This window comes from Mastigoproctus giganteus, chromosome 1 (genome assembly GCF_048544385.1).
Source record: "Mastigoproctus giganteus isolate SK-2022 chromosome 1, ASM4854438v1, whole genome shotgun sequence".
NCBI classification, from domain to species: Eukaryota; Metazoa; Arthropoda; class Arachnida; order Uropygi; family Thelyphonidae; genus Mastigoproctus; species Mastigoproctus giganteus.
In genome coordinates, this window is record NC_143575.1 from 175,378,643 (window position 1) to 175,400,629 (window position 21,987).

Genomic DNA, 21,987 nt, shown 5'->3' on the forward strand with positions numbered 1-21,987 from the left:
TAATCATAAAAATACAGGAAAGCCCACAGCATAATGAGTACCTCTTACTGCAGGATGAGCGCTGCTATTTTGCCTTTACCGAGTTTGCGAAATAAATCTTTGAAATTAGAGCCACCCGTTAAACCCATAACAGGCAGATGACAATCAGAACAACTAATCCCTCCAATGACCTACCACGACTTGCTAACTCCTTCCTATGGAATTACTCCTCTATGCCTCATACAATTCTACCTTAGATTGTTTACAGTTGGACTGGAAGGTAAGGTCTCACACTTACCTAACAGTAGGAACTACTGGAAGCCATCCTGCAGAGTCTCATTCAAAGGACAGATGCAAGCTAGACAAAGTTTAACCTCACTAATTGACCTTATCTGGACTTGACATTTCTGATATTGATCTCTAAATAGATCTCCATGACCCTGGCATAGGCAAACCCCTAAGTGGGTAAGAATACTGACAGTACTTATGTTGGATGGGATATCTCACCTGCGAATCTCCTTTTTGGCATTCCCCTAGAGTGCGGGATGATACATTCTTCCAAAGCCTGAGTAAGAACAACCTACCTTGCAAACCCTCACAAGGGTAGGACTTTTATTTTTCTTCTTATTGTCTTCACAGACACTTTCAGGTATGGAATAACTATGCACCTGTACACAGTAGGGTGGGTTAGGTGCTACTTCGGGTGTGGGATACCAAATAGCGTTATTGTTTTCAGGGTTTTGTAGCCTTGCAAACTTTCACTCTCCCTGGGCTCCTGTGGACCTCCCTGCCCAAGAATGTCTAACCCTTTATTTTTACTCTGTTCCCTTATCTGGAGGATGCCTTCTTTCTTCGTCCTTTCATCTTCCTACCCGTTTTGACTCCCATTCTTCGACTACCACCCTTGTTGACACTTTTTTTTTAAGATCTCCGGCGATCCTGGCGAAGTTCAGCCAGAAAATAATGGGCAGCCTATCTCACCTCCTAGTGGAGGTGGTGGCAACGCAGGGTCCCGCTATGGTACCCTGCGGACAAGTAGCCAGAGAAACAACAGAACCCAACAATACTATACGAATATATGCTACACACATACCTGGAATTTACAGAATTCTGTATACTTCACAGGAGTACTGATGTCGCAGTTGTGTGAGACCACTGGTGGCCCCTTACCCCTGAATACTATGTCACTGTGTAGGTAGACAGATGGTGGAGTGCTGGCCTTTCCCCCCATGTTAAGGGAAAAGTTGCATGGAAAGTGGGCATGCCTGGGTATAAAGTGTTGTCTGGGTGACAGGAAAACATTGTCTATCGTGATGGCAAGCTCTCTGAGCAGCTCTTGGACACGAATACCAAAGGAACGGTTGGCGGCATAACGGGTGTTATAGCGATTTTACCATCGTAAGTATAAAGGGATGTCCACGTAGGTTTGTCTAGCAAAGATATCAGTTTAAAAGTATAGTTTAGCGACAACGGCGATTCAGTTGCTTTGACATATAAACTCTGGACAGGAGATGTTCGGAATGCTCCAGTAGTAATTCAGATGGTTTGAGGGTGAACTGGATCTAGCCATCGATGTATGTTGTTTCTAGCAGATGCCTATAATTGGGACCAATAGTTAATTTAGATACAAGTGCACGTTAGAGATGCAGTAAAGTGCAACGGTCTGCTCCAAATTACTGGATGAGATCGCGCATAACAGGTTCAGTCCTCTTATGCACTTTGTCCGCAGTTGACGGATATGAGGTTAAACTTATATTGGAAACAAAGTAGATTGTTATGTTGTTGTTGTTATTTGGTTTTTAGGAGCATTAGCAACTAAGGCCAATATTGCTCTGGAGATATGCGGTGTTCATTTCCTGACCTTTCCGCATCCTCCGCATTTGGTGGTCACTGGTTCGAATCCCGGTCTACGCACTGCTGCTCCTGCCCACCTGGCTACGGAGGCGCCAGAGATTGTTATAGTTCCCTATTTAAATGTACTTGTCGCTCTCTCTATGCTGTCCAGCAAGGACCGAATTCAATTCCGGTAGCTGTAATTGGAGATTTATTTTAAAAAACCCTGTCATGCGCAGTTTTTCCAACTCACTAAAAGATTTAGAACAATCTACATTAAGAGTAAAAGCAATGTTTCTATGCCTCAGCTGCATTGCTCGCTACTGCACACAACTCCAACCGGATTCGGCTGTGAAATATCTTTTTGTCATCAATTTGAAAGAATATCTGTTGAGACAAAGTGAGTACGATTGCTAAAATTATAAATATTTTTCAATCTCTGGTAGATTAAAACCGTAATTTCCATCGAACCGGAGTCAGTTCCGATCAAGTTGAATCGATTATATCTTTAAACAAACAAGAAAGTCAAAAATGTAAGAAATAAAATTGCAGTTGTGTGTTTTGAAATAAGGAAAGATGACAGTTTATAAAGAATATGGGTATCTTCAAGCTCATATAAATTATAATATTGCCTGATATATCAAAGTCACAAAAAAGCAGAAAAGTATTTTCATTTTAAAGCAGTGTGAGCCCGCGAGAGAGAGCGAGAGAGATCGTAAAATGGGGCTTACACGTTTATGAAAAGTCCATTTCATGGTACATTATACCCATATAACGGTGACCATTATAATCCTGAACATGCTCGCAACCAGTGTGACACACTTTGCAGATGGCAGATATCACCCAATAAAGGAGCTGCTCATAGGAAATCTTTTGGAGAAAGCCATTATGAAGCTTCTCTCCTTTTGTATAATCATTAAAAGCGAACAGCATCTCTAGAGTTTAATGGATAATTATTAAACCCATCTGACTTTAGACTTCCCTCATCGAACGAAGTGGACCGATCCAGGTAGAACGTGGCATGCGCTGCCTAACAAGTGCTGCTCTCACGGTGCGCTTTCTATTCTTTGCTGACACATATGTCTCCAACTGCACAGCCACACTGGGCATTGGTATCGGCGGTAGATATGTCATGTCGTGTCGAGAAGAGGTAACAAGGGCGTAGGGAAATATTGACGGATTGTTCCTGGTTACGAGTGCGGTGTGGTGTGTATGTGTGTGAAAGCAATCGACGATAGCTCGTGAGATGAAACCGCACGGATCAATCTCAACGATAAACAAGGACCTTTCGTAAAAAAGAAGAAAAAAAATTCAATAGAGATCACCAATTGCCCTCGATCTTCTCTATTCCACCTTTCTTCCTTTCTCAGTATTTCCAGTTTTCACTCCTTCCCGTGTTGGCTCAAATGTGGTGCGAAACAGGCGATGTATTTGTTCGACAGTGACTGGTACGCTGGAATTTACGAATATGAGGCAGTGCGATGAAAAGAGCGCCGATTTGGGGATTCTGTAAAATGACGATAGCACGCTTTACTAATGAAACCACGCAGGCAATGATTACGACAGAAAATGGAAAGCCTTCGCCCAGAATGAATCCTCAGCTACAGTGACAAGCTAGTCGTTTACCGAAGTTACTGTTCGACAACCAAACCATACGAAACCTGTAGAATTGCCAATCTGGTGAGTAATAAACATTGCCTTATGTTCTTTATTTGTATCTGACATTGCTTTACGTTAATACAAAGCTACAATTGTATTTTTTATTAAACAAACTTCAGTTAAGCGAATATTCTTCAGACAAAACAATCGAAGGCATGTATTGTACCCACTTGTTGCTCCTTTGGCTCTTCTCCTGTAGATCTCATTGTTCTTGGCAGTAATAGGTGGTGCTACACTCAAACTGCCCCGAGGTACTGGCTTCGGCACGCTACCGTTTGATTATAATAAAACAGTATGTGTTTTAGATTTCGAATCTGAAAGTTTAACGTGAAAGCGTTGTCGGAACTTCAGAGTAATAAAATGTTATGGACAAAAACACTAAGCTGATGATTGAATCACTGATAACTCATTAGCTAATATGTGATCATTGCAAGTACAGAAATAACTGATCAAGAAGGAATATGGACGTTTCTCGCTCGCAATGAATATGATAATAAATCTATAAATGCCAATAATTACCCACAGCATTAAACATTTATTACATAAACATAGATGTATGTTATGCTCTCTTAATAATTAGATTACAAGAGCAAAACATACAGAAATTATTCAAATCTTTATATTCAACAATATGTTCAACAGCAAATCACAAACCTTTCGCTTGATAATCCCAATTGTTGTTTGCAGAGATTTTTTTACTATGAGCACTATTAAAACAGACTAATACAGCATGCCCAGTTTCTTTAAGAGGTTATATAGAAATAGCTTTTTAGAAAGGACTTCATTTTATTGAAATTTATACTTTGGTTGATGTTAATTTTACTCGTGACGTCCTTCATCACAAGGCTGAAATCTTAAAAAAAACAGGGACTTTTAGTGTGATCTGATATAAAAAGCAATCACCTCTTCGGTAAACAAAAATGTATTAAGAGATCATAAAGATGACCCTTCCTGTAGCATTGCGGCTGTTAGATTGGGTGAATAAGGTCAGGGGTTCCATTCTGTCGAAGGCTGAAGTTCAGAAATCACCTTCCCCCACCAGCTCCTTATTGAAATGGCTGAAACTTGTATAGACTAACACCGTGATCAAGTTAGGTCTCGGATGAAAACTACGTCTACATGGCTTTTCTCCCAGAATCCATGGTTTTAATTCGACAAAGATGCAAACTGGCCTTTGGAATATCTACTATATCTTCGTTATTGTAGATTTTCTATAATACTAGACAATAGGACTAGCTGTCGGACCAACTACCACTAGCATTACCTTTCAACCTTTGATATGATGTATGTGTGCAAATGACACATGATTCTTGTCAATGTGTGTTATGTTGTGCAGAACCAATGTAGTGGAGCTAGCCACACTGCAGAGGGTTATATGGAGTGATGAATCACAAAACACAAACCGCAAATCAGATGGATTGGTCGATTGTGTTTTGTATACCTAGGTGTCATATAGGCTGCACTGCATCGATAATAAACTTTGACAAATGCAAAGTAATGGTTTGACTCTGTTTCACGTTGTTTGGCTTAGGCCATATTGGTTACACGAATCCATAAATGCTGTTTTACTTTGAGTAAGGGGGATTATATGGAGGATGCCAATATCAGCATAATAATCTCCTCTGATCCTGTGTGGCACACATTCTAGTCATTATTTGAGCTGGTTTTAATTAAACGGAGCACTTCTGGGATGTTTTAGAGCAATTACTGAAAGCCAAACCGAACCAACTTCTCTGAGTACTTTTGCAGCTGTTTTGGGAAGTGAGTAGCGTAAAATATTATTAAAACTGTAATCCAGTAGGGATGCTTCGTTTACTGTAGTAAGCACGTTAAAATTCGCTTTTCTCAAACTAAAATCTGTTTCTTTCATTATCCCAATATAACATTTGGAGGATAATATTTAAACGCATGCTGTACAAGTTCCTCACCGGATTGATCATTTAATTTTTAAGCATTTTTCGAGCGTTCTTTGCATTGGCTCTTGAAAATAAAAGTACGTTATGAAAATATCGAAGTTTTTTTTTTCTTTTTATCTTCAACTGCAAGATGAAGGTATTATGTAAGGATGGAGAGCATCGTATGCATGAGATCATGAATATTTAGGAAGAAAAGTTGTTTCCGGAGCGCTGTTCTTGTAGGCCTCAGGCTGACTTGAAATTGTTCCGCGATATTTTCAGGAGTTTAATATTGCCAGTAAAAACAGAAATAAACCGCAACAAGAAGGAAAGCAAAATAATAAAAAAGGCGTGTATGGCGGATTATAATGTCCCATTGGTTACGAAAATAAGAAGAGGAGCTAATCCGCGATTCAGGGTATCAGCAGCAATACGCAGTATTTTATCTATGTATTATTCATGCATGGAAATGGTCTTTTTATTCAAACCCTCTAGCAATACTGTCTTAGCTTGTATGAAGTGTAAGGTGCTGTTGCTCATTTTCTTGTTGATGCGCACAAAGAAGAATATTCGCTAGTGTTCAAGAAGGAATATTCCTTCCAGCTTTAGCGATTCATTGATGTACAAAATCCACATCACTTCATTATTGCCAGAATACATTCCAAACACATTTTTAAATCTAATCTCTTTTTTGAAAATGTACTAAGAAGTATTCTTTTTCTCAGCATTCACAATAATCATAGTATGGGATATCATGGTTATTTTTAATAGAGTGAATACTCACCAGGGCCTCTGCCTGGGTGTCTCTCCTTCCCTTCTCAAACTAGTATTCCTTTCTTTAATTCAGCCTCACCTCACTTATGGAATCATCTCATGGTGTACCACCTGCCAAGGAAACTTTGCAAGAACCAAATACATTTTCAATCGATGCGTTCGCTCAATTTTAGGCCTTCCCTAGAATGCATCAGCAAGTTCGAAATAAGGAAATAAGACTCCAAAGCAACTACCAACTGCTATAAAAAGCTAAGGCGGTCTTTGTTTCAATGCTTTGAAGAACCAGACTTTACTCCTCTTTTCAGATCCTTTTTCATAACCATAGAAGAAGAAATATCCTAGAATCTAAGAAAAAGCAAACCTTAAGGTTTTTCAGAAAAGCCATAGGATAGAAAAATATAAAATACAGAGGAGCTAAAACCTTGAACAACCTTCCTCAAAAAATCAAAAATGCCACTTCACTAAACCGATTGAAGAAACTACGAATTGAACACATCAGGAATGTCTGATTCAAATTATCTTCCGCTCAACACCTGGATTTTAAACATACAGAGGAAATGACCAATTCGAAAACAATGTAAAAATGTTAAAGGAAGCAGCTGACAAATAGTTTGTAAATTTCTGTGAAGACATTTCACCATTTTTCTTTCATAATTCTAATTGTAAAAATGTTCACGATGCAATTATAAACCCTGGTGGTTTACGAAGTCTTCTATAAAGAAATATACAAAAATTCCAATTTATTTGTCTTTTCTGTTGAACATTGTCTATACAATTTCAGAACTGAATTTTTTATCGTTATCCATATCTTTTTCTTAGGGAACATCACCTAAAAAGCCTTTGGCTTATGTTGTCCTCCCTTCCCTTTTTTTTTGCTTTTATCTCCCAAAAAAGTGTAACATAAAATAGGGATAAATAAATTATTATTATTATTTTGAAAGTTCTCTTCAAGAGAATTAGGGATCAGTATATTATATGTCTACAAACAGACTTATTCAGTTCGCCTCTTTGAGGAATAAAAGCTATACTTTCATCCCAGACAGACTGTCTCGTTCGCGATAGGAAGACTCATTAAAACTAGACTTTTCAAATCTAGACCTTTAAAATAACCAGCGTAACCGCTACACCATTGTACAGATCGTGAAATTGCAGTAATTGAATTATTTCTAAGGCAGGTGCGAGTCACATAAAACGTGCTAATTTGTACGCATTATAATAAAGTACATAAACCTTTACTACGAGAAAAGTTGCGCACAATAAAATATAAAACAAGCATTTTTTTATTCAAAATGAGATCAAAGTTAAACATTATTTTAATCTTAAAGAGTTAATTCCAATGTTACTTTTAAAATTCAAGTTAGGAACAACTGGAGAACGAATTTATCGGCCTTTTGTATTGTATATGAATGAGTCAAGTGAACTGAGAATACCAATTCTCATAGGAATTACAGCTTGCATACCATAAGAGATCTACAGGGCAAAACTTACTCTACGCTTTTTAGATCTATTTCCATGTGGAATTTGAGCAGATTCATGCTTTGCTTTTCTTTGAGTATCTTTTAGATATAATGGCGACTTCTCTTACTTCAACTTTGCGTTATGTCTCTTTGAGGAGAAGATTCACTGGGGAGGCGGGTTAAAGTCACGTCTTAAGACACGCGAAAATCTTAAAAACGTTTGTTTCTTGGGGATTTCTAAATGTACTTGGAACATACTTGGTGAGGAAAACATATCCAAAGCTTTCGCAAGGTAAACAAAATTACAGTGGATATGCGTACATATAAGAAATATAGCAAATATTTATACGTTAGTTATGAAGAGTTGTTTTTAGTCTTAATGCCATTTTCTTATGACCACTAACCGGGTCACAGGCGTGTAGCAAGTTGAGCATTATGAGAAATTCCGAGTGATAAATGGTGGTAGAAGTATAGCTGTTAGCTGTCCAAAACTTCAGAACTAGGTAAGGTTTCAGGATCAATTGATTTGGAGCATTCTGATGATACGTCAAGACCCTCGAATTTATTTTTACGATAGCCAAGGGACTCTGCAAAAGATGTTTGAAGCGAATTGCCATGCCCTTGGAAAAAGCGGAACATACGCTCCTTTTATCTGTATTTACACACACATTGTACATGTAAGAAGCAATAAAGGAACAGAATAGGAAGCATACAAAGTATATGGATAAAGAAGATGAGGACGTTATTTTCTCGAATACATACACTACCAAGGAAATTATGTTCTCTGAAGAATCAAATTCAACACTAATAATATCTTTTTTTCGACTGATTGCTTCCTGTTAATCTTATATTTTGTATATATTCGAAACAACAGTTTGTTAACAATTTCAATAACTTTTATTTTTCATCGAGCATACAATACAAACGGATATTTCAAAAGTATAAATCTCGGTTTTCCTAAAATTGAAATCATTTGTCTCTGAATGGGTTTTGTGATTCGGAAACTTTTCAGTGGTGAAAGTTTTCTCTTGTTATTTTGCGTGTGAAAGGTTGAGGTGGGGTGGGGGAAGAGCTTCTGTGCTGACCCACGACCACAAGGCATGATGCAAGTACTGGCCGTTATCGGGTGTTTCGAACCATAAACATTCCAGTCAGTTCCAGAGGGGCAAAAGAAATGCACGCTTCAGTTGATAAGTACGTACTCTCGCCCACGATAAGGTGGGCCGAACTGTATAGGAAGCACACGTTGCTGGTTAGTTCAGCCGTACAGAACAGATATGTTCCGCCTCTGTGCACGGGGCGAAAATGAAAGTTTGTCTTATGATAGATAGACTGGAAGTAGGAGGAGTAAAGGACGAGTCGAGCTTTTAGATTTTGACACCAAATTGAGAGAAGAATCATCTGATGAATCAGAAACACTAATGAAAAGATATGACTCGTATTATTAATCTCGTGAGCAAACCAACGTTCGCAATCCTTTATCTCAACACGGTTCCTTTGAAACCCAGTAAATTTTAAATGATATATTAAAAAGTACGATAAACTAACTGGTCCATTTTCTTTATTAAACCTAATTTGCAATGAGACCATTCTTAGATCATTTCTTTTTCAGCGAACATCGCATTATTCGGAAAACACAAAATATTGTGTATTTTTAAATAAAATGACATTAATTATACTGTTCCATTACTTCTTTAATTTAATTATAATTTAATTAACACAATTCAAGCTAATGTCGCTTACGCTGGGAGAAATTTTTATCTCGTTTTAATTCCAACTGTCATCACAAAGTTGCAAACTGCTATTGCGTAATTGAAAGATACCGCACAATCAGGTGCACAAAAAAATACCGTCAAGATGGCTGTGGCTGACTGCTTAAGAGATTTCTTAAGGGATTTGCGAATAATTATGTTTTGATGGTTCTACATATTACTGCGTCATTTGTCGTATTTTTAGGAGTATACGATGCCTTTTTTTTATAAATATTAACGGAAAATTTTACGTCTTAGAATCCAAGATGGACTCTCATTCTCCTGATTAGTAATAAAGACAATTTTCCACTTCTGTGTTCAGCAATTCTAATAGTAAGTAATGATATTAAGTTTTCAACAACAGCCTGGAATCTCCTTCTAAAGGAATGAGAAGAGAACTTCCTAATCTAAATTGGCTGTGAAAAATGAAGAACTTAGAGGAAATAGGCGTCTTGTCACAGACAAAACTTCAATATCCATCAGCCCTGTGGTAATCAAACTCTCCTTCCAGAAGACAATGTTCTTTTCAAAATAAATGGCACTGAAGAATACTAGAGATGTGACGAACGTGAGAAGCCATTTCAAATGTTCACAGGGATTCCATCATTGCATTTTCTTTGAACAGTTCGACGTTAGGGATCTAAGCAATATAGTTCCCCAGAAATTCAGGCTATGAGATATAATCACTCAATTTTGGAGATTGAGTAAAAATTCTCGACCAGAAGTTGAATTTATCAGTATAACGTGCTGGTATATCTAAAGGGGGTTTTACATGGAATAAAAAATTCTGTCCCCCCTCTGCTTGAGCAAACATGAAAGCGAATCTTAAATCAAACCTCATCACAAAGCACACGTCTTAAATTTCTTTTGACCAGCAGCAAAAATCTAATCTCAGTTTACAAATGTGGCAGCTCAGTGAATATATTCACTGAGCTGCCACAAAGGTAATGAGATTTTAAAATCAGTAGGAGTAGAATGGCTAATTTCTAAAACAGCATAATGAAATACGGTTGTGATAAATTGAAAAGAACGAGAGAGGAATAAAGTATTTCGAAATATAACTAGGTTGTTTCAACTGGGTAGCAACAAGCGTAAGCGTGCATCGTCATAAGTTTCATTGCTGTGACATCACTATACATAAGCTTTTCGTTCGGCTTTTCTTAAGATGGTTGGATGCACTTTTCGTTTACTTAGTTTATCTCTGTAATTACAAAAATATATCTGGAAAAAACCTTTAAACACTTCGTTGCTAATATGGATGCTGACAGACGCCACTCTTTCAAAATTGTTTTATATTTTTAATTTTATAATTAAATAAAACTCTCGTCTACCTTTGCCCACTAATATTTTCTAGCTGGTTATACGATATTTTCTATTTTTAGTTTAGATATACTATGAATTAAGGGGGCTGTGAAACTTTTGTTTGGCCTTTAACAGACGCCAGATGAGCAAAGGCTACCTTGCTTCTAGATGCAATTCTCATTCCAACGTAGCGTCTGAAAAACGCCACTTGTCTACATCATCACCCGATTAAATTTAAATTTGTTTTGTCCACTTTTAGGAATGTATATGTACTCTGGTGAGTGAGTGCGACTGCTTCATTCTTCTCCAGCATGTGTTGGAAATTAATGGTTGATCCTCAGAGGTCATGAGAGAGAGATGGTAGTACCAATTAAAAGAATAGGAGAAATGACCGATCCCCTCACAGAAGATGTGATTATATGTTAAATGAATATTTAATTAGCTGACTTTAGAGACAGTTGGTAGAACTTTTATAACTCTAGGACAAACAACCATCAGAAAAATACTTCACAGAATCGGTTGCTCATAGCCGAGCAGCACCTCGAATGCCGAAGAACTCTCCCAACAACGAACGTCATCGTCCAGCTTTTGCAAAGAACGAAAACATTGGACATTACAGCAGTGGCAGAATTCCTTACTCTACATCGTGTGGCTGCAGTGGTAAAGCACGCTACTCAATATAGGTATCAGATGGACACTTAGATTGAGCACACGAGACACTCGTGAGTTTCTAGCGAGTGGCGTCCAGGCCGACAACTTGAAACGTACTGCACTTGCCACAGATTGGACGGTGGCGTATCCCTACCGCAGCAAACGGTTCCACTATCTCATACGTACTCAATCGGGTTGACATCAGGCCATTAAAGACGTATGGTCACCTTTGTGCGTTTGAACAGTCCCAAATAATCCTGTCCTTGGTACATTAATCATTATCATCAGGAATAACTGCGAGAATGGAGATATGAGCCTTGTCGCTAACAATGTCACCACAAACACTTATCCCCCACTAGTTTTTTTAGTATGCGTGTGCCACGAAACAGCCCCTATACGTTACCTCTTCCGCTACTAGCTCGTAGTTGACATCTGTCACCGATGGGTCCATTGAATAATGTTGCTGTCACAATATCTTAATCCTGTCGTCAGAGTGGAACCATAATCCTTCGGATCTTATTTTCCATTCCTTCAATGGAATGTGTCGGTGTTCCTCTACCCATTGTACCGGTAGCTGTCTTCCGAGTTTATCAGTCATCACCATCATGAAAATCAGCTCTTGAACGTGACTTCTATAGACAAATACAAATCACAAGGATATGAGCGCAGCTCCAATTCCGTTAGATTATAAAGATCTGAATCCTACGAGTAGAAATAAACCGATTTAACAAGTAACAGGAAAAAATCGTGTCGCCAAAAGAAACCCATCCATGAGACGGTCTGTCGCATTGTGCACTCCGATGCACCACTTTTGCACCCCTCTGTTGTACTGCACTCTCGTTTATCCAATTGGGACCAGTCTCTTACAGAGCCTGATTTTTTTCGATCCTCCGTCGGCCTCTCATATCAAGTTGTTTCTGATCTCAGGACTGATGTTGGCTAGATATTTTATGGTTGCAGTAGAAGCCTCCACACACTTTAGACACTGTTGCGTGTGAACAACCCCAGCAGAATGGCAGTATCTGTGCTATTTGCACAGGCACGTTTCGCTCTGACTATCATTTCTCGATTAAAGTCATTTAGGTCGCGCTATTCCCATTTTTTCGCCGAATTGCGTGCGTGCACGCATGCAGTATCCCTCCCTTTTTGACTTCCTGCTTTATATATATTGCTTCTTACACACGGTACTATCTCTGATGATCGATTCCTTGGGTGATGGAAATGTACCTAATTTTTGCTCAAATTTTACTTTTTAAAACGAAATATGCATTCAACGAAAATTCTTTCTCTCGCTCCTTCGGTCCAGGAAGGCTTTATCTATTCTGTTAACACGGTCGGTCATTCGAATATTCCAGCAGTTCATTTCAAAAACGTGTTTCTTTTGAACGTCCCTTATTAATAAATAGGAGGATGCCACTGAATTTAAAATGCAAAGTATAAAAGACAGCGTGGAGAGGATGGAGGCACTTTCCCCTGACTGATGCTCTTAACTGCTTAATCACGAAAACTAAGCACTTGGGAAATATGAATGAAAAGAAAGTTTCTTACGATGGGTAGGGCATATCTTTGGAAACAACCAAGAGCGAAATGAAAACCAAGGAGGAGAATCTGTATGAGATCGTATGATGTAATATGCAAAACAGGAGATTGATTGAGCAAGTTTAACCAAGCCTCTTCACTTTACACGCAAAATATTAAAGTGAAATGGCTCAACCTTACTGGAAACTTGAAGATAAACTGCCAATAAAAGAGAGGCCTTCTTCCTCTGCTATAGTAGCAGAGGTACAAAGCATACCTCTCTACTGAAAATACTTTCTAGGACTGATGGAGGCAGGGGACCCATAATTTTATTGATCGAATTCGAATTAAATGAAAAAAAATTAATGCCATTCAGCTAAGGAATTAAATAGAATGACATGCATTATAATACCAGCATGAATAAATTATTTTCTTCAATAAAGTATTTAAGGGCAAAGGCCTCATGCTACGAGGTAGAATGACTAATATGTAGGTAACTGGGTTGTCACTATTGCAACACCAGGGTACTTGCCCACCCACCAAAGAGAAGCCAACAAGCTTTGAAACGGTGCCGTCTGGGTACTGGTATCCGCTGAGAATAAATAACAATAGTCTTCTCCACTGGTGAACTGTTATTTATTCGAGGTAGTACAATACCATGGAAACTCATTGTGAAGGCAGTCACAATATGAGATATAACCATAACGATGCCAATTTTATTAATTAATTAATTAAACTACTTTGGTAGATAGCTATGTTAAAATGATGCATTTGCACTAACCTACATATTATTTTCTTCTTAATTTATTTCAAAACGAAAACCTTTCTTAGTACTTAAAAATAAAACTGAAAAACACGTTCACCATACTAAAGATTAACTAACATCTAATGAAATATTAACATAAATAAAAAGAAAGCAATCTCAATATATTCAGTTTAGACAGAACACTTGACATAAGGATAACAAAAAACAGCGACTAGTGTGTGAATAATTTATCGAATTGTTGATGATTATTTCTAGAATTAATATTAAAACAAGGAAGATTATTTCTTCAATTATTATTTCTATAGTTAATCTGTCGAGATATCACACTTTTTTTGCATAATATTTTATTCTGGAATTGAGTTAAAGTGAAAGTAACTCTGCACAAATTAAATCTGAAAACTAATGCCATTAGGAACTTATCATCGGGTTTAGTAATTAATGATGAAGTCGGAATTTTATTTTTATCTTCAGAACGGCGAGGGAAAATCGATTTCTTACTTTTTACAAAAGGCTTTTCTCAAGAGAATCAATTCGTTCATGTCCGATAAGCACCCCTATTAATTAATCTCGTTATTAATAACTTCTTATACCTACTTGATGTGTTAGTTACCACAGTCCGTCTTCTGATATCCCCAACACGATGAGTCATGATCACACTGGGTAAACTAAACCACCCTTTAGGCGTCCATCTCAGTCCTGCCTCTACCACAAACACCGGACTACAAAAGACAGAAATATATTTCCCGATTATCTTCTCTTAACAGATATTCCCCTTTCGAGTAGTTGATCCATTTATTATTCTGCCACCATGAGGGAGGGAATCTTGCAGTCAATCGCGAAATCGATTTCTTATCCACCCCCTCCTTATAAATGACTTCCTGCGAACCATTCGATTCAGATGAAGGGAGGAATTGAGAAAACAGAGGCGAGCCAATTCCAGTGTACTGACCTTAATAGCTCGCGATGAGAGAAAGTGAGAAATGCACGTGACGAGAAGAACTGCTGGTTAGAAACTGCATCATTTAATGGATCGTCATTTTTCTTAAGGTTCGGTTTTGAGGTTGGATTAAGCTATTCGATTCCATCACTGGTAATATGATTATAAAATTAGCGTTGATACCAGAATCCGTAAGTATGTTTGCTTTTATAAGTGTTTGTTAATGGTAAAATGATGGTAACGCATGGTCTATTTGCAAAAGGCTCATGAAACTGGTTTTTAAGAGAGTTAAAAAATCGTTTCTCAGAAATAAGAAAAATGCAATCTCATAACTTAAATTTTGGTTATTTGCTTATTGTGCCATTCCTTTTGTTGGCGGATAACCACAGATCCTTGCAAACTGTCAGCTTTAAACCATTATATCATTGGAGTACTGCCAAAACAAACTGCAAAGAATTCCATCGATTGATACGAACTATGAAGGATATTGTTGTAGACTATTCGAACTGGAAAATGTAATTTTTCATACAGATTTGTTAACACGATTATTAACGACGATTTTAAAGCTTTCTAACAAACTCTGAAACTTTCTTCGTAGTCTCAGAATATGTACGCGAAGCAAGCGCACAATTTAAATTAACATCAGCGTTAATTAAGTTCTTACAAGCAAATGTAAACACAATTAGGCTGCGTACTGAAATAGCTACACAACAGAGATCGTGCAAACTGTTTAATTTCGTTAAGCCAAAAACAATATTCAACTGTCTTGTATAATGAAATGGAAAAACTTAAGACAACGTGCGCGCACATAAAATTTATTATCTGTAAAACAAGAAATATTTCGTACACAAAAATCTATTTACAGAATTGCGCTCGGAGATAAAGTACTTTACAACTGCTTAACTGCGAATCTGAGATTTTGAGTCTGCATCAAAAAGACTTCCTGAGGACCATAAAATTAATTTGTTTTCATTGGAATCAAGGATGGTTTCGGGAGAACGTTCTACGATCTAGAAGTTGCTTTACACTACTGTTTTATGACAGTGTTGCATTGTCATTTTCTTGTCATCGTGGATTTTTCGGTCTACCAATTTAAACTTCCATTAAAATGTTAGCCAAGGTAAAAAACGCTAAAGATCGATTTTTTATATATAGCATATTTCTTATGTTTGATGTTACTCGTAAAATTTTGATAATATACTGCATTATCAAAATTTAAAACCCAAACTCTTGAGATTTAGAGCGCATCGATAGTTTTTCGTAAAGCACTTAACTAATCTCCCATCTTACGATCTCCGTTGCGCCACTTGCAGTTGGATGGAGAGTTTGCCCTTTTGTATACAGCGAATCTCATAACAGGAAACAAGAATAACTCGAACCTCTGGTTTTTCGGCTACTCTTTTCACATCAGTGAAAAGTCATTAATAAATAACGGAAAGTCCTCCAAACAATGGAAGACCTATCTTATGTGGTTGCTAACAACGCTACTTGAAGGAAAAATGGATCAACTCCTTTCTACTGAGATTAAATCCAGCCTGCAGGTTAAAAATAGTGTTTGTTCCAAAGAAAGTGGATGCTGTCGGGAAAAGCTATTGGTTAGTTTTAATGGTGGGTGGAATCGTCCTCAAAGACCTTACTCTTCCCATACGCTGCTCTTTGACTGCCCAAATGGGGGGGAAAGATTTTTCGGCCACATGTGAGCTATTAAGAGGTATCCTTGGCCTTACTTTCCTTTTTACAGATGATATTCCCTGTCCTTTGCTTTCAAGGTGCACAGCCATACCTTGAATCCAAAGGTCACAGAGGATTCCATCCTTAAGTTACATCGAGCGTACAGTGAGTGCCTTAGTGAGAGCGATTTCAAGCTTCTAGAGTTTAAATTATTTTTTATTGAATATTCAAATTTGTTACTTCGCTTTTGCCGTCCCACCAATTTTTTGCTTCAAATTGGTCGTGGGACTGAGATTGACGTCTCTTAAGCATGTCTGTTGGATTATAGCAGTTTTTTTCATGATGCAATTATCATAACTATTAATGGTCCAACGGTCATTCCTTTTTTCTACTCATAAATAGTGATAAGTTATAACTCAGCTCATGATTTCAGCTTCTTTATTGATAAGTTAATTCTTTCGATAATATTGACACTGTAAGCTCTGATACAAATGTTTCATTTAAATAACTAATGCGATATTTGTAAGAATATTACGTTCTCCTTCCTTGCTCCTGTCAGATTTACGTTCTCTATTTATTCACTTTATTAATAATTGCACGAGATACAGAAAGAAAAAAAAAATCCATAATCTATTTTACTACCGCCTAATGACGAGAAGTTTTTGTTTTGTGAAGAACATCTTAATAAGCATGGAAAAGAGTTGACAGGTGGTTTTAAAAAAGTCGTTTTTTCTTAAGTCTTAATGAAGCATTTATAATGAAAACTTTATTAGATTTACCAAACCTTTCACAGAATGACAAGAGGCTATTGATATGCCCTCCATAAATCACGTTTCAGAAACGTTCAATGCTTAAGAGAAGGGACGTAGACCCATCTGTGGTGATAAACGATTTAAGGGATAGGATAAGTTAGGGGACGGCATATGAATGTGTATTAAATAAACATAAACGCGACATTCCAATGTAAAAAGACAGATATTATTCTAATGAACCTTTGGAAAGAAATTAGCATTACTAACCACAAGTCTTTAGGAACGAACTGACTTTTTTTACCATATCCAAAGGCAGCACATCTCTGGAATGTCTCAGTATTCGACTACGTGAAACGGGTGTACCTAATGCTCGCAGTTGTGGTGACTACATGTCATCAGTAACACGGCAAACGTAATCAATGGAAACCAAGCATCGAAATGGTTTTAATTAATAAGTTTAAATACATACTACTACATTATATATTGGCTCGGTTGCGTCTATTTCCCATAAAACTGTAAACAACTAACTTTGATTTTAGCCTACAGGATTGTCTCTTTGTTATAGGTGAGGATCCTCCTCTGGATCCGTCAAAACCATAGAAATCAATTGTCGAGTTTCCTGTCATTCGTTTAATTTTTGGGGTTTACAGGGAATCTAATATTTATGAGACAAATATATGACCAGAATTTCCAATTATAATATTAAAATTAGTAATGTACACCTCCCTACTGCCAAAGTGCAGAGAGCTATTGTCAACAGAATTATCTTCATTTTGTAATTAAAGGGTTTTTGCAGATATTAAATGTTTCTTTCATTTCTGGTTTGTCAAATCGGAAGAAGCCGAGTTCGACTTCTATCACTATCTGAAGTTCAGAAATACTGCCCATTGGGAAGAAAATGTTCATCGTCGATTTACGAACTGTGGCTGAGTTAGTTGGTCTTGGGTGATAATATTCATGGATTTGCCACCCTGAAACGGAGGTTTTTCCTCACAAAAATGGGCAAAGAATGAACTGAGTTCAGAAATTGCTTTTGAGCGCAAATTGAATAGCTCAACCAAACAAAAATTTAAAATCGACATCGGACCACCAAAAATAATAAAGTCGCCACGTTTCCGAGTAATAGCCATTTTTGTGTTGCAGCAATCTTTTTCACAAACTGAATTAGATAGCTGGCTCCATTCAATTATTTTCAAGCAATGCTCGATATCTAATAGAGCCTTACTGATAGTAAACAAGATCTCTCAGTGTTCGTGAGTAATTTCAGTTAGTTCTCCTGAAAAGGGCACTACATTTGGAGCTTATTAACATTTTGATACTGTGCATTTGCTATGATAATGGAGGCTTATTCAAATCAAGAGATGGCAGGCATGCATTTTATGTATGGATTTGCTAGATGCAATGCAGCCGAGGCAAAGCATCTTTATGCAGAAAACGTCCCTAATCGCCATGTGCCAAATAAGGCCTTTCAGAATAAGAATAATAAGAATACATGAACGCCTTTGTAATTGGTTTATTCAGAAAACGAATTTCAGATGGCAATAGACCCATCAGAACAGCAAATCCGACAGAAAACGCCTGGAACTCTTTAATGGATGAGGAGGTGTATGATGAGACGTTTGAAGGCTTGTACTCAGACAGACGGTAGTCATTTTGGGCGGTTCCTGCAAACGTAATCAGAACACAAAAATGGCTGTAAGTTGAAAACAAAGCGAAATCAGACCTATGTTTGTATGAAGTGTTTTATTGTCTTTAGGTCCTTAATCCATCATTGACTTGGGTCCCACATTTATATGAAGATAAATATAAATTTTTTCCGTTATAGGATTTATCATCAGTCGTTTTTGCTTCATTGACAAAAAAAGTATATACTGTATTTTTAAACGAGGTTTTCTAAATCTGAAACGTTCGTATAGCCTGAAAACTTCAGATGAATTGGTGTGATGTGTATAAGAGTACGTGTATGTGATTGACTAAGTTATGATTCATCATCAGAGTATTTTCCTCTTATAATTGTAAACTATAGATCTTAATAAGTTTAAGAAAAAGTGCTTGTGGATGTTTACTGCACTTCCTTCATGCCTAACATATCGTGATTTGGTATTAATCTCTATATTTTCTTCTTCGTTATTATTATTAATACTTTCGTGTATCGAAATACTGTACTATCTGTAAAAACATTTATTAACTTTAAATATCTCAAAAAGGGAAGTCTTATAATTAACTTTGAGTTCAAGACGCTAATAGAAATTTCCAAATTTCTATCATTTTTGCTTTATAAATAATTATCGGCTGATCCAGATTGACTATTACAACTTAGGACTTCATTTACAGCTCTCGATTATCGAGAGGTAACACAAAGTTAAGATAATTAAAATTCACCTTCAAGTATTGAGTTACTGTAGAACAGATTTCTCAACTAAGGTATGCCAACCACCAGTTAGGAAACCTGTTGGGCTCATTACTTACTGCTAAAGGAATTTGATGCTTCCGAAACCAAAATAAATACGTTAAACTGCTCGAATGCTCTAAAACAAGGATCTCAGAGTTTTACAATGCATTTCGAATAAAATTTCAAGACTAGCGTCAATAAGCACTTCCCAGTTTTGCAATCCATTTTGCGACTTTCTAAAGAAACTGGGAAAATCCGGAAAACCACCTGAGAATTGACGATTCCAACGGAAATTAGTTCTCATTTGAAGTACATGAATACTTCAGGGAGAAGCCACGCAGCAAACTAATCTTAAATCTCGTTATACTGAGCTACGAAAAGCGACTTCGCATCAAGAAGCGTAAAATAATAACAGGAATGAGGACTGACAGAAAGTGAAGAAAGATGGTTTCCGAACATTCTGTTAAATATGGTAGACCGATCTCAGGAGGATAGTTGGGAATCTTGAGCAACAACATATTACTTGTATTCTCTTTATGGCATTATGATACCTAGTTGCCTAACAAAAAGTGAAAATTACTTCACATCCATGACTGTCAAGGAATGATTTATTGGGGACACTGCATTAGGATTTGATATCTCTCTCGGATATCCTAAAAATTGAAACCGATTCAGGGCATTAATAATTGAGACCCATTAATAAGTTTAGTTAATACTAACCCCGACAGATTATGCAAAGATTTCTGTAAATAACCACTGTTAGAACCACCAAGTGCAACTGGAATGTTGCACTTGGTGGCTCCAACAATAGCCAACTGGAATTCCAGTTCCATGACAGTTGCAATAGCCAACTGGAATGTTGCAAGTATTGAAAAACCGTAGTTGAATATTTCTCTTTGACCACATATTTACATCAGCAATACTTTACTTCAACTTAGAGGTAAGCTGCGCTGATTTATATTTTTAATAATGGATAGGCTATTTTGGTTAAGTTAGTGTATTTTCTGAAAATATTTGAATTATCTGTCGATAATAAAAATACACTGACTTTGAAAGAATTAGAGACCATCGAGAAGAATAAAATCAGTGCGTGTCTCTTCAGCGTAAGAGATCAGTAACTTTGAACGAGGCAAGGCATAACTGTGGTGTCCATTCATATCAAGTCGACGACAAACAGGCTCTTATTTATCAAACTAAAACTAGGCTTGAGGCTTTTATGTTCAGCTTAGGAACAAATGCCGTTCTAATATCTTTTTTAAATTGTGTACCATCAACAAAATAGGCGAATTCGTTATATGTTTAAAATGTGAGGCACCGCCAGGTCAGCTGTTTGAGGCTTACTGGCCAGCGAACGTAAGATAGTTTAAAAATATATTAGCAATTTGGGCAAAAATGAGGATAACGGTTATGTCTCTAAATTAAACAGAAGCTCAAGTCTAAGTGCTCGGTCTTCAATACGAGTAGAAAGTCTCCATGGTTGAAATCGAGGGTAGGTAAGAAGACCAAATTTATTGATTTAATTTTAATTACTACGTTGAAATGCCGCTGGACGAATCGCTATTTTTTTATTTTAGATTATGACTGGGAATGGGATTAGAAGGCACATATAGCGCCAGATCCATCTTTGGAAACTCCTTTAATTTAAGAGTAACCGTATAATAAAACATAATAAAATTGTAAATATTAACATTATATATTAAATTTCAAATTGTAAAACAATTTTAATTAATATTAAAACTATAAATAATAAAACTGTAAAAAGTGTATGCTAAAAATAACGTTCATATGGGCTAGAAACACGCTAAACTCAATAGCATGCACTACTGTACCCTACCATTTGACCATGGCTAAGGCTATATTTCATTCACTAACCTTCTCGATTGTATTAATTTTAAGAGGATTCAAACACAGGCAAAGAAAAGCCTCAAAGCCCAGTCGTGATTTCTTTGTCTTGAATGAGCGTGTAAGAGTCAAGACTATGAGGAATCAATAAACCATAACTGTAAATTATGCGCGCAGTGTGTAGTTCTAGATTGTCTAGTTTTTCCTTGAATTTATTCAAACTACCCACTTCCACAGCAACAGACGGAAGTTTGTTCTAAAAGTCAACCACCCACTCGCTGAAGGTAAACCTCCATACATCTGTCTTACAACCATCCATCCAGAAGAGAGTATTTTCAAGACGCCCATAATCACTGAAAATTACTGACAGAAACATTTATTTTTTTACATCTGTGAATATTATAAATGGCATCATTATCATCATGAACTTGGTCCGGCTTAGGTATTTTAAGACCTGTTCCATTGTAACTCTTGAAGGTGGTCTTGATCTCGCCATCGTTGTCTTGGTCGACCCACATCTCTCTCTCTCTTGTCTGTAGGTTTGTAGTTAAAGGCTAATTTTGGGATCCGGATATTATAAATGTTCACAGACATTTCATCGAAAGACCGCTTAAATGTAAAATAAAGGAGCATTTAATTCAATTAGCGACTCAATGTAAACGTAAAGTGTTTTTTACCTTTGCATCCGAAAGGTTAATAAGTGTTACAAAATATGAAATGCTCTATACTTTATTACAAGAAAAATTAATCCACTCTTAATAGCCGACTTTGGATTGCGAATGAACTCATACAGCTAAGAACACAAGAA

The 21,987-nt window shown here is 37.0% G+C and overlaps 1 protein-coding gene across 1 annotated transcript in view; it reads left to right on the plus strand.

The window, feature by feature from the left end:
• The first annotated feature begins 2,899 nt into the window (after positions 1 to 2,899).
• Positions 2,900 to 21,987, plus strand: part of LOC150091288 (neuropilin and tolloid-like protein 2) — a 175,462-nt gene continuing 156,374 nt past the window's right edge. The window contains exon 1 of the mRNA XM_090383103.1: positions 2,900 to 3,492. The gene's annotated coding sequence lies outside the window, so the exon portion shown is untranslated. The remainder of the gene's footprint in view (positions 3,493 to 21,987) is intronic.